This window comes from Phaseolus vulgaris, chromosome 3 (genome assembly GCF_000499845.2).
Source record: "Phaseolus vulgaris cultivar G19833 chromosome 3, P. vulgaris v2.0, whole genome shotgun sequence".
Classification (NCBI taxonomy): Eukaryota; Viridiplantae; Streptophyta; class Magnoliopsida; order Fabales; family Fabaceae; genus Phaseolus; species Phaseolus vulgaris.
In genome coordinates this window covers 15,094,934-15,109,741 of record NC_023757.2, presented here as the reverse complement: position 1 = coordinate 15,109,741, position 14,808 = coordinate 15,094,934, and positions in this window count along the sequence as shown.

Below are 14,808 nucleotides of genomic sequence, written 5' to 3'. Positions count from 1 at the left end.
AACAAAGCAAACAACCGAATGACAAATGATTCTATGGTACGGAAATGGAAATGGAAGATGGAGCAAGAAGAACTTATGTGGTTGAAGCCATGGAAAGGAAGAACACGCCACTTGGAAGGTGATTGATCCAAGATAAGTGCATGAATGCTGCCACTTGGAGCTCCCAAAACTCACAAGATAAGACTAGTAGAAGGAGAACAAGTCTCACACAATTCTATCTCAATTTGAGTAGAGTAACTTTTCTTAAAATTCCAAATCTGAATTTACATGAGCATAGCATCTCTATTTATAGTGTGAGAGGGATGTAATTAAAGTGGGAAAATTCAAACGAGAAGGATTTGAATTTGGCGCCTATTACTTGTCACAAGGGAGGTGTGACTTGGTTTCTTTCTTTGGCATCTCCTAAAACTACACCTACACCTTCTTTTTATGTCACATGGAAGGTGTGACTTATCTTTGTACATTGGCACCCCTTATATCTATATCTACAAATTCCTTTATGTTCTAAAAAACTAATCAAAAGAAAGTACAAAAAGAGACATCCATTGATGCTCATTTCTCAAAGCCTTGGCCTTGGTCCTAGTAATCCTTTGAGGCATGAAGGATGTTGAGCTCATGGGTTGGGCTTGGGCTTATTGGGCTTGGGCCTCCATTTTAAGAAGACTAATAAGAAGAACTTCAAATGCTTTGGGCCTTGTACATTCCTTCTATTGATGAAGTCTTTATTTGCTTGTTCAGATGACCGTTCAAGTATAGCAACCTTGGTCATCTTCATGTATTTTTGGATCACATCATGCCCTCCAAGTTGGAGAAAATTCGACCACTAATTTAGTACTCCTGCATAAGACAAAGTCAGTTTGCAATTAGATAAGAGAATGCAAGAAGAGATAGGCAAACTTTACTTAGCATTTTTAAGCGTTGGGAGTTCAGAAAAGGAGGTCCTATAGACATACCAAGTTGGAAAAGATTGTTTGGGAATGATGATATTTTTTGGAACAAGTCCTCTTAAATGGTAAAAACCATTAGGAGGTATGTAAAAATCATCCCTAACATTCTTTAACCAAGATGGTGTGGAAGTAGGAACCTTGGGTAATGAAAAAGACAAAAAAGAAGAATACCCTAGAGGTTCAAGTTGAGGCATAACACGAGTCAACATTAGTGATTTAGTAGATAAGGTAGTGTGATTCGGTTTATCATTTCTGATCCTGCCGGTTGACTCAGCGCAAGAGCGTTGCCTCGTCACGATCTTCCTCACCAGTTTGACACCACGTGCCCTCCAAGTCCACTCCACAGATAGCCTCTCTGAAAACCTGAAAAACACACAATGGTGCCTCTGCGGCCGGTGGCGCTCCGACGCTCAAGTCAGTGACAAGAACACCCAAAAACTAAGAGAGAATATGCTCTGTAGGATCGTACTGTAGGCACACAACCTTAGCAGTATCAGCCGTAATGAAAAAACGTACCTCTGCAGATTCTGTTAAGGTTACCTTTATAGCTGGGTTTCTTCTCTCTCCAGGCCGTTATGCTTTTGGACGCGTGGCTCGCGTCTAGCCCTGCACGTGTCGCCTTCTGGGTTGGGACAGCAGGTAGCGCGCAGCCCTACACGTGTCATCATCTGGGCTGGGGCAACTCAAACGTCATTCTTTGTGTAGTAACCAACCGCACAGCTAAGTCCTCAACTCAAGGAGCAACCCAGCACGTAATGCGCTGTGAAACACCACCCGTCAAGGCGAGTATCGGATGCAACAAAGTGCATCATCTCTGTGATATCGCTCATCGCGAATGGCACCCTCCTTACTGCTACGCCATGCATGTTCTAGCTGGGGAAACCTTGCCACCAACAAACGTCCACTCTGGGAATCCTGTCGCTGATGAGCAAGGTGTTTCCCCCAACCCACTCGACTTTCATGCCCCAAGCTGGTGCCACCATCGTCTTACTGAACTTACACGCTTGGAATTACCCTTCTGAGCCTTCGACAGCCTTGACTAAGTTCGCTGGGAGACCCGGCGACGTGCTCCTTGTGGCGGTGTGTAAACCACCCGATCTCCTAGCATTCTCATACGGCGATTGCGACGCAACTCTGGTGACCGCCGGTTACGCACACTAGAGATCGGAGAACGCCAACCCACCGATCAGCGACTATGCCTACTTCCGAGGCGACGTGCTCCAATCCACCGATCGGCGACTATGCCTACTTCCGAGCCATTCATCTTTTCTAGCCTATGCGTTCCATTGAGCACGCCCCACTCGAGCACGTGCAAGACACGTCATCACGCCTGATGACCTGGTCGGTACAATTTCCTTCTTTTGCTTTCTCATTTTCTCTTTTAGTTTTCATTTTTATTTGGTTCTCATGAAAATTAATTATGTTGTTGAAAAATTCTGACATTCTGGATCTGAGTAGTTTGTTCAAAATTTCTAACAAGGAATTGCTGGCTTTGCCAGGTATGGCAAACCAGTTGAGATTCCTCACAAAGTCTGATAGGAATTTAGGGCCACGCAAGGAGATCTGGTGTGATTACCACAAAGCCTTCAGGTATGACGTGGAGCATTGCATAGCTCTCGGCTACCAGTTGGCAGGGCTGGTGAAGGACGGTTTCTTGAAGGAATACCTGGAAGGGAACCAGGAAACACCGAAGGAGGATCTGCAATCAGTGGACCAAAGACACGAGGTGCATGTTCATGGCGAGATTAATACAATCTCGGGAGGAGGCTCCGCCTCTCAACGTATGAGGTACACGAGAGAGGTGATGATAGTAGAAGGACGAGAGCTTGATCAGTCGGTCGAGCCCAAGCTCTGTTTCACCAAAGATTACTTGAGAGATGTAGTCCTACACGAGGATGACCTAGTGGTGATCTCGCTCGTGACAGTGGGAAGAAGAGTGCACAGGGTCTTCATCGACCAGGGCTGCTCGACCGACATGATGTTTTGGAGGACCTTCAACAAATTGCAGTTGTCACTCGACCAACTAAGACCTTACGACGGTTGCTTGTTTGGTTTCCCTGGAGACCAGGTTAAAGTAACGGGCCACGTGGAGTTAAGGACGACCTTTTCATATGGAATCTCGTCCCAAATGACCAGTATTAGGTACTTAGTTGTTAGTGCAACTTCAGCTTACAACATACTTTTGAGTAGACTTGCCTTAAACAGGTTAGGCACGGTGGCCTCAACGAGGCACATGAAGAAGAAGTTACCCTCCCTCGAGGGAGGGGTAATCGTTATCAAGTCTAACTAGACGACAACGATGAATGTTGAACATGGGAGCTTTGATGTTTCAAATCCACATGAAGCCTGAAGTTGTGCTGCTTTTTGGTTTGGGTTTAGATTAGGTTGTTTAGAATATTTGTTAAGATCAGTTCTTATTCCTACACAAAGTTTGATCAAATAGTTTTAAAAGAAACAAAGTGTTTTTCCAAGAAACAAAATGTTTTTCCAAGAAACAAAGTGTTTTGAAAACTTCTTTTAACTGATTTAGTGATTAAAACTACCTTAAATGACTACATTTCAATTGCTATAAACATAGTCTCTCTTTCAAAGCAAAATACACATTCAAATACAACAAGTATTGATACAAATTTGAGATTAAAAAAGAGATTTGTTTTTGAAAGGAGTTTTTATCGCCGGTTGACTTGGTTGTCGGTTGACTCGAACAGCAGCCTCAAGCCCATCCGTCTCCTCTTGAGAATCGAACTTAATGGGGTTAAAGAACTCTTCACCTGTAAAGACAAAGGGCGCCCTTACGACCATTTGCACTCTGACGCTCAAGTCAGTAAGGGTTAAAGAAACAGTAATGTGTGTAAAGCAGTTTCAGTCTTAGAAACGGCGTACCTTGTTAGCGTTCTTACCACCCTCTTTATAGGTTGTATCTAGGGTTACTTTTTTTATGCTCCCACGTCTCTTAATGGGCTTAGGGTTCCTGGGAGAATGACCTTGTGCCGCTATCACACAATCTTAGCATAATCTGGCGCACAGGACTTCCCTTTTTTGGAGTGCACAGACCTAACAGCATAGCCGCCAAGGTACCTACTCACGTACCAGCGTTGTGACATCATTTGTTCTGTGGGTGCCCTAAGTATTCGTGTGCCATGCATGTAGTCTTTCCCTGGAACCCCTAACCCTAACGAGCCTTAGAGCCTCCAAGGAACACTTGCTTATGTCGTACCCGAATGTACCATACACACCCCATGCATGATCCCCTCGTGACTTAGGTCTTTTTGGTATTTGGGTGTTAACTTTGTGTTAACTCATGCTGTTTGTGGGACCCAGCTTACGTGGCCCACCATTTCTATCAGACCATCGATGTCTGATGTCCGATGTCTTTCTCTCAGGCCGGTGACCGAGGTCGGGCCTGTACACAAGCCCCCCAGTCTCAAGCTGTAACTTGTCTTAGCAAAGAGACTAAGCCCACGACGACCTACGTGGCAGTGGAATGACGGGATGTGAAAAGTACACCGAAGCGACGTCTCAGCATACTTTTTTAATCAGCGTACACGTGGTGGGATTAACAACTAGGACTCATTGTTGCTTGCGCTTCTTCGTATACGTTAAACCCTTTCAAACCCTTGCGTCTTCCACTATTTCATTACTTCACTTAAGCATTTCTCAAACATTTCCTGCTCTCGAACGTTCTCTCTTCTCCTTCGACCACTTCAAACTTCAAACCCTAACTGTCTAAAGGTATGATTTTTGTTTCATGATCGTCCTTGCTTTATGATTCCGATTCCCATAACATGCTATAACTGTTTTGGGACTATTTATATTTATGCACTTTATGTCTTTTGTTCTTCGTTCAGGTATTCTTTGTTTTTCTGGTTTTCAGAGTCGCGCCATCTTCTTCCTCTAAAAATGAATTTTTTCTTCCTTTTTTTGTTTTCTAGGTTTCTTATTTAAGATGGCTCAACGGAATCCTTCTCCAGCCTCAACTCCAAACTCTATCCCAACTTCATCTCCAACCTCAACTCCACCCTCGACACCAATCCCAACTCCTTCTACCTTTGACTTTGGGTCTTTGTATCATTGGGCATCTAACGCCCCTCTAAAGGAAACCTCCAGCTTTACTTCCCTCGCAAGCATAACTTCCTATAGGAAGAGGCAGACCTGTCATAGGTCTCGTGTCTTCGACAAAGACTACGATAAGTACTTGAGGATTGTGCCATGTAGGGTAGGTGAGTTTGTGTGTTCTGACGAGTCCTCGAACCCTGAGGGACCTTTTTGCTTCATCTAATCCACTGTCTTTCGAAGACTTGGCCTGCTCCTCCCTTTCACCCCCTTCGAACGAGGCCTTCTTACTGAGGTGAACGTCTCCCTCGCCCAACTGCACCCTAGCAACTAGGCATTCGTGAGGGCCTTCACTATCCTGTGCCACTGTCTCGGCCATACGCCATCAGTGGACGTGTTCCTGTATTTCTTCGAAGCGAAGTGCCTAGGCAGAAGCTGTGGGTTAACTTCAACGACGTCGCTGGGAGGGTGTTGCTGACGCTCTTCCAGCAGTCCTATAAGGACTTCAATAAGCACTTCTTCAAGGTACGGTGTAACAAGAAGGACCCCTCTCTCTTGGACGAGTTTCCTCTTTACTGGGTGGAGCTGCTCAAGCTTGAGTTCAGCCCTAAGGCCCTCAAGGGTTATACTGGTATCTTGTTTGACTCTGCTCTATCTTGTCTACTTGCATACTGTGTTGATTTACTTCTTATGCATTGTTGTTTTCTTGTGTAGGCATGGTGCTAAACGAGAAGAAGAGGAGGATGCTTGTTGAGGCAGCTTCCAAACTCAAAGTTGGTGCTGGTCCATCTGATGCCAACGCTGCGGCCCCTGCTGATGGTCCTATTGCGGTTATTTCTGCCCCAAACCCTTATGCTACTGCCCATACGGACCTTAGGCAGAAGGGTGTGGTTGAGGCTACTGCCTCTGAGGACGAGGACACCTGTTCTGGTCTCGTCTTTAAGAAGAAAGGGGCGCTAATGTCGCAGTCCCAACGCTCTTAGCCTTAGATGGCTGCGCCCCCTCCTTCAGAGAGAACCCCCAAGCACCTCTTCTCCTCGTGACTTGGTGGTACACGAAGGCAAGGGGGAGAGTGCCCCTAGAGGCAATTTTGGTGCGCCTCCCACTGCTGAGCTACCCGCCTTTCTCCAGGAGGTTCTTCAAACCTTCCAAGATGGGGAAATAATGGAGAGCCAGGACGAAGACCCCCTGCGAGGGCATGCAGCCAAGGGTCTTGTGGCTTTCCTTGTCGCATCCATTCGTGCCTCGACCCAAGTGCAGAAATTGAGGGCTGGGATGTTGAAGCTGAGGGAGGCAGCAAGTCAAGACACGCTCCAGATAAAAAAGCTCACTCAGCGCGAAACCGCATTGTACCTGGAGTTGGCAGACCTTCACCAAACTGACAAGGAGACCGAGAGGCTTCTGTTCGAGAAGTCTCAAGAGGCCTTGAGCACTCATTCGAAGGTCTTGTCTCTCCGTAGTAAGGTTGTTGAGTTGCAGAAGAAAGTTGAAGAGACGCAGGTCAAGATGACCAGGCTGGAGGAAAGGGCGACCCAGCAGGAGGTGCGTCTTTGCCAATTTGAGGGAGAGCTAGTCCGCAAGGACGAACTCTTCAGTGAGATCAAGGAGGAGCTCACCAACGACACTATTGGGGCCTATAGTGCAGGGTTTGAGGATGCCATGGCCCAAGTTGCCTGCGTGCATCCTGGGGTGGACCTATCTCTAACGGGATTAACCAAGAGAGTCATTGATGGGCAGCTAATTGACGTCCAGGAGTAGCTCCCTCCTTGTCGTAACTTAACTTATTAGTGAACAATTTCAGTAACCTGTGTATATACTCTTTTATTTATGAAATCTACTGTATTCTTAACTTGCTCCTTTTTCGTTGTTAACTGCTTTGTCTGGCTTGCTTAGTCTAACAACGCTTTAGGACCTTCATGACTTAGGTATCACGCCCTTTTACTGCTTGTTGACTTTAATCTTCGTAGAGGCACTGCTTACCCAAGTTCTTATTTCACCCTAACCTTTGCCAAATGAAGGTAAGGGAGACACTGCTTTCAACCTTGACTCATAAGGTCATGGAAGATCTTTAACTAGGTACCGCGCTGCTCTCAACCTTGTCTTCAGGACAAGGGAGACTTTTGACTGGGAACCATACTGTTCTTGACATTTTCTTACAAGACGAGGGAGGTCTGTACTTAGCTAGGCTCGACCTTTCCATACTAGGATAAAGGAGAAATGTAACTAGAACCTATACTAGCCTTGATGGAGATCAAGCTCAAGTGGACATGGAGGCCAATCATCAAGAGCAAGAAGAGGTTGAGGCTCAAGTGGAGGACGCCCATGGAGGTCAAAGCCCACCTCAAAGGCTTACAAGAAGCATGTTCAAAGCTTTAGGAGCTAAGGGACGTTTATTTTCTCTTTTTGTAATTTCTTTGTGTGAAGGTGCTTAAGAGGGAAACATTAGAAACCTCTTTTTTTAAAGCATCTTTAGGTCCTTAGTTAGGAGTATTAGGGGGGGGGGGTGCGTTAGTAGATAGGTGTAGGAGTAACTAGGGAGGTGCCAAAGTGAGAAAGAAGGTCACACCTTCTTCATGACCTTAGTTGGCGCCGGTTGCATTTGAATTTAGGGGGAATTTTGAATTCTTTTAGCTTTGCATTTCAGCACCTCTAGGCTATAAATTAAGGTGCTGCCCTTGTACATTTGGGATTTGAATTTTAATTAGAGAAACTATACTCAATTTTTGAGAGAGCATTGGAGAGCTTTGTGCCTTCTTCACTAGTCTTATCTTGATGGTTCCATGGTTACCTCAAGTGGCGGCTTGCACACTTATCTTGGAGTCTCCATCCTCCTAGTGGCGTGATCATCCAACCATTCCTCCATCTTCATGAGCTTTCTCTTCTCCTTCCTTCCTTCTCTTTATTTGTTCATGTCTTAGTTTGCTTCTCTTGAAATTCTGTTCGGTTTTTTCAGCTTTCTTTTAGTTTTGCTTCGGTGCTTTTGGTTCTTAGCTGTTCTTCATCTCTTCTTCTTCAATTCAAGTCTTTTGTTCGGTGCAATTTAGTTTTTGTGTTGTTCATTCGGTGCCTTTGTCTTTTCTTTCAATTCAATCGGTTCAATTTGACAATATGTGGAACTTCCATATGAGTTTGTGTTTTGGCACTAGTTTTGGTGAGTTCTTGTTCATAGAACCTTGATCCAATTCTATGATAAAGTGCCTATCTCATAACCAACTCAAGATGATTCCTAAGAATGTCAAGAATCATTCTAATTGTGCTAGTGGAATCATATCATGTGGTATCATGAGTTTAGGTGTGTTCTTGTTTAAATTTTGAGTTGTGTAGCACTTTAATTTCAAGAGCTCTTTAATTTCTTGCAATTTAAGGTTCTGTTTTAGGCTTATTTGAGTTTACTTGCTGTTTTAATTCTTTTGCCTATCATATGTTTCAGTATTTTTCTTTTTGAATCCATACAAGTTTTGTCTTAGTCTTGTTTTTCCATAATTGTCATCACTTCTTGTAGTACTTTTATTGATTTTGTTGTTTCTTGCTTTAGTGTCATATAATTTTCTGAGTTTGATATTTGATCCTTTGTGCATTTTCTGTTTTAGATTGAGTTCATGCTTGTATTCTAGACCTATACAAGTTCCTATACATCATTTTCCATTATGTCTTTGCTAGTTCATAATTCTGTTTTTCATTTCTATTAGGATTCCTCTATTTTCTGAAAACGTGCTTACTGTTTTTACTTATTGCAATTGATTTACTCACTGGAAAATTCTGAAATTCTGGATTTGTGATATTCAAAGTGTTAGAAAAGAGTAGAAAAAAGAATTACTCAAAAATTCAAAGTACACCAAAAATGATAAATAAAATACAAAAAGTGTACAATTCTTCCAAAAAAAAAACGGTAATCTGGCAGATATTTTGAAAAATTTATCTCAATTAATTGGCTTACTGTTTTTAAGTGATTCCAGTGCCATTTTTGAGCTAAGATCTTGAAGTTTGTGTGGTTAAAATTTCATAATCCAGTTCGCTCTATATCATTCCAGTTAAATCAGTGAACATCAAGCACAGTTTGCATAAAAAATATTTTCCAGTAGCTAAATTTTTGTTTTCTTCATCTACTCTAGTGCTTTACTTTAAGTATTCTTTTGTGTGCCTACTTTCTCATTGAGTTCTTTAATTTTCTTGTTTGTCTTTTGTTCATTACTCTTTGAGTTTGTCAAACATCTAGTTTTCCTTTTGTTCTAGCCTTTCTTTGCTTATATTTTTTCTTGTTTGTCTTTATTGTTTCATTGGTTTTGTTGTGGTTGGCTTTGAGATTGGTGTGCCTTGCTTTGACATATTTCATTTGAGGATTCCAAGACCTCAAGATCAGATTGGTGCAAGGACATTATTTCTTTGAGAGTGACCTATTTTTCTGGACAAATTCACTTCGACACTTTCATTGCCAAACTCACTGTTTTTGCTAATTTTGTTTCTTGACTTGTTTGCTGTTTTTGTGTGTTTGCTGTTTTTATTTGCAAATGGCTGGATTTTCAAGTGATGCATCTTACAAGCAACATTCTCCTTCCAAAGCTTCGGTCCTTGGTGAATTACATGAAGCACAACATACAATTAGGCGTTTGGAAGAGAAATTGCAAAAGATGGAGGTGCAACAAGCTAGGCCATCTCCTTCTATCCATGATGGGCATCATTCACATAGACCTTCAACAAGAGCTTCTTCAAATGATTTTAGCCGTGAAGAAGACCATAGGAGAAGGAGAACTCCACCCCAATTTCATGGACATAGACATCACAACCAAGGGGAGAGACATCACTATGGAAATGGATTCTACCAAGATGCAAAGTCTAGGTTACCTTCGGTCAAGCTTCCTTGTTTTAATGGCTCTAGTGATCCTAATGTATATTTAGATTGGGAGGCTAAGTGTGAACAAATATTTGAGATCCATGAGATCCAATATGAGCTTAAGCTTAAGCTAGCCACCTTAGAGTTTAGTGATTATGCCATGAAATGGTGGCATGGTGTTGTAAAGGACATTATCTATCACAAGGGTCCTCCCGTGGACTCTTGGAACTCTTTAAAGGATCACATGCGCGCTAGATTTGTGCCCCCACATTTTAGGAAAGACCTCATGTTGAGACTCCAACGGTTTCAACAAGGCACGCTAAATGTGGATGAATATTATAAGGAGCTAGAGACGCTTGTGCTTAAAATTGAATTAGAAGAAAGTGAGGAAGCTATGATTGCTAGGTTTGTGAGTGGTCTAAGGAAGGATATCCAAGATATTGTTGAGTTACAAGAGTATTCATCATTGGGTTCTTTAGTTCATCTTGCAATGAAGGTGGAAGCCCAACTTGCTAAGAAAAATTCTTTCAAAAATGCTTCCAATGATGGTTACTACAACAAGTCTTGGAGAAACAAAAGGCCTTTTTCTAAATTTCCTTCCAAAGATTCTTCTTTCAAACCCAAGGAAACTAAGCCATCTACTTCTAGGCCTAAATCACCCACTAGAACGTCTAATACTAAATGTTTTAAATGTATGGGTTATGGTCACATAGTTGCTAATTGCCCTTCTAAACGAAGTATGTACATGCATGAAGGCATTGTAGTGAGTGAGCATGATTCGGATTCTCCTAAGCATTCATTTCATTCTAGTGCATCTAGTGAGGAAGAGGGTGAATGTCCACTTGAAGGGGATTTGTTAGTTGTGAGAAGAATTCTTGGCCAAGTTTCACAACCTTTTGATGAAAGTCAAAGGGAAAATATTTTCCATACAAGATGTCTTATTCAAAACAACATTTGCTCTTTGATAGTGGATGGGGGTAGTTGTGCAAATGTGGCTAGTAGATAAGCTTGGATTGCCTACTATCTCTCATACAAAGCCCTACAAATTACAATGGCTTAGTGAAGTAGGAGAAATAGTTGTAAATAAACAAGTCCTCATCCATTTCTCAATTGGAAAATACAAAGATGAGGTATTATGTGATGTTGTGCCCATGGAAGCTGTACCGACCAAGTCATCGGGTGTGATGATGTGTCTAGCAAGTGAATATGTGGGGCGTGCTCAGTGGAACACGTGGGCAAGAGAAAGATGAATGGTTTAGAGGTGAGCATAGTTGCCGGTTCATGGAACTGGCGTTCTGTAGTGAACATGGTTGGTTGTCGCCGGGTTTATCTGTCATCGACGTGTTTGGCAATGGGAGATCAGGTGGTCTGACGCCGCCGCGAGGAGCACATTGCCGGATTTCCCAGTAAACTCAGTTGAAGCTACTGAAGGCTCAGAAGAGTAAGTTCAAGCGTACAATTTCAGTAAGGTGATTGTTGCGCCAGCATAGGGCATGAAGGGCGTGTGGGTTGAAGAGAACATCTTGCCTATGAGCGACAGGATTCCCAGAGTGGACATTCGTTGATGGCAAGGTTTCCCCAGCCAGAGCATGCATGGCGCGGCGATAAGGAGGGTGCCATTAGCGACAAGCGATATCATAGAGATGGTGCACTTTGCTGCACCCGATACTCGCCTTGTCGGGTGGTGTTCTAGAGCATGTCGCGTGCTAGCTTACTCCTTCAGTAGAGGACTTGATGTGATTCCACTAGCACAATTAGAATGTTTCTTGACATTCTTAGGAATCATCTTGAGTTGGTTAAGAGCTGGGGACTTTATCATAGAAATGGATCAAGGTTCTATGAACAAGAACTCACCAAAACTAGTGCCAAAACACAAACTCATATAGAAGTTCCAATTATTGTCAAATTGAACCGAACAAAAAGGCACAAAAGCTAAGCAAACTGAAATTGAATGCTGGAAATTAAAATGAACCGAACAAAAAGCTGGAAAATGAAGAAGAAAGATGAAGAACAGCAAGGCATAAAGAAAGAATCGGAGCAACACAAACTACAGCTGAAACTGCCGAACCAAATTCAACAAGGAAACAAGCTAAGACAAGGAAATAACAAAAGAAGAAAGGAAGGAGAAGGGAGTGCTCATGAAGATGGATGAAAGGTTGGATGATCACGCCACTAGAAGGATGGATGCTCCTAGATGAGTGTGCTGCCGCCACTTGAGGACACCATGGATCCTTCAAGATGAGACTAGAGAAGAAGGCTAAAAAGCTCTCCAATGATCACTCAAAATTTGAGTATAGTTTCTTTTCTCTAAAATTCAAATATGAAATTTACAAAGGAAGCACCTCTATTTATAGCCTAAGGTGCTGAAATGCAAGCTAAACAATTTCAAATTTCCCCTCTAAATCATTCTAGAACCGGCGCCTATTTACAAGGCATGAGGAAGGTGTGACCTCTTCCTTCACTTTGGCACCTCCTATTCTACTCCTACACCTATCTACTAATGCACCCCCCCTTCTAAAGCTCTTAACTAAAGCCTAAAAGATGCTATAACAAAAGAGGTTTCTAATGTTTCCTTCTAAGCACCTTCAACCAAAGAAATTACAAAAAGAGAAAATAAATGTCCCCTAACTCCTAAAGCTTTGAACATGCTTCTTGTAAGCCTTTGAGGTGGGCTTTGACCTCCATGGGCGTCCTCCATTTGTGCCTCTACCTCTTCTTGACCTTGTTGATTGGCCTCCATGTCATCTTGAGCTTGATCTCCATCAGGACTTAGCCGCGTGATTGGTTACTACACAGAAATGACGCTCAAGTTGCCTCAACCTAGATGACGACACGTGTAGGGTTGGATGCTACCTGTTATTCCAACCCAGATGATGACACGTGTAGGGTTGGATGCAATAGAGAAATGACGCTCAAGTTATCCTAGCTCAGATGATGACACGTGTAGGGTTGGGCGCTACCTGCTATCTCAGCCCAGATGACGGCACGTGCAAGGCTGGATGCGAGCCACGCGTCCAAAAGCATAACGGCCTGGAGAGAGAAGAAACCTAGCTATAAAGGCAAACTTAACAAAATTTGCAGATGTACGTTTTTCATTACGGCTCATTTTGCTAGGGTTGTGTGCCTTTAGTACGGTTCTATAGAGCATACTTTCTCTGAGTTTTGGGTGTTCTTGTTACTGACTTGAGCGTCGGAGCGCCACCGGCCGCAAAGGCGCCACCTTGTGTTTTCAGGTTCTCAGAGAGGTTTTCTGTGGTGCGAACTTGAGAGCCACGTGGATTCAAGCTGGTGAGGAGGTTCGTGACGAGGCAACGCTCTTACACTAGGTCAACCGGCAGGATCAGAAGCCACTCATGTTCTTTTGGGAAGGCCTTGGCAATTTCATAGAAAAGTTTTACATGATGGCTTTACCAACAAACTTTCTTTTGAATTCCATGGTCACAAGGTTACTTTAAAATCTCTCTCTCCTAGAGAAGTCCATGAGGACCAAGTCATCATGAAGAAAAAGAGGGAGAGTGAAAAAGATAAAAAAGATAAAAAGATAAGAGTTCTAAGCCTACACTCCTTGTGTCTATGCATGAAATTGAAAGGGAAATAGTGGCTCATCATCCTCTTTTCTTAGTAATCCCTAGAACTCTTAGAGTAGAATCACTTGTTGATAGTCCGCATTGCTTGGAAAATTTGGTAGAAGAGTTTCAAGATGTGTTTCAAGATCCTCCAAAAGGACTTCCACCTTTGAGAGGGATTGAACACCAAATTGATTTGATACCGGGCTCTTCTTTACCAAACCGTCCAGCATATAGGACCAATCCAAGTGAAACCAAGGAAATTCGCCAACAAGTTGAGGCTTTGATTGAGAAAGGGTGGGTTCAAGATAGCATGAGTCCTTGTGCTATGCCTATCATCTTAGTGCCTAAAAAGGATGGGATATGGCGAATGTGTTCGGATTGTAGGGCCATCAATAACATTACAATTAAGTATAGGCATCCCATACCTAGACTAGATGATTTGTTGGATGAATTACACGGTTCAAAAATCTTTTCAAAGATTGATCTTAAAAGCGGCTACAATCAAATCCGTATCAAACCGGGTGATGAATGGAAGACGGCTTTTAAGACCAACTTTGGTTTATATGAGTGGTTAGTTATGCCCTTTGGTTTAACTAATGCACCAAGTACCTTCATGCGCCTCATGCATCATGTTCTTAGACCTTTCATTGGTAAGTTTGTTGTTGTTTACTTTGATGACATTCTCATTTATAGCTTATCTTTGGAGGACCATAGGTTGCATGTTAGGCAAGTTTTAGAAACCCTTAGGAAGGAATATTTGTATGCTAATCTTGCTAAATGTATGTTTGCTCTTGATCATATAGAATTCCTAGGGTTTGTTGTGAGTTGCAAAGGGGTTCATGTGGACAAAACAAAGGTGATGGCCATTCAAAATTGGCCTACACCGAAAACCTTGAATGAGGTCCGAAGTTTTCATGGACTCGCTTCTTTCTATAGAAGATTTGTCCCAAACTTTGGTACCATTGCCGCACCTCTCAATGACATAGTGAAAAAGGATGTGGTCTTTCAATGGGGAGAAGCACAACAAAAAGCTTTTGAAACTTTGAAAGAAAAATTGACTAATGCTCCCATCTTGGCCCTTCCTAATTTCACTAAGACATTTGAGATAGAGTGTGATGCTTCAAGCATAGGTATTGGGGCTGTTCTCCTTCAAGAGGGCCACCCCATAACCTATTTTAGTGAGAAATTGAAGGGAAGTCATCTCAATTACTCCACTTATGATAAAGAATTATATGCAGTTGTTAGGGCTTTGTTTACTTGGCAACACTATCTTTTTCCCAAAGAGTTTGTGATACATAGTGATCATGAATCTCTTAAGTATTTGAAAAGCCAAAATAAGCTTAACAAGAGGCATGCTAAGTGGGTGGAATTCATTGAGCAATTTCCTTATGTGATCAAACACAAGCAA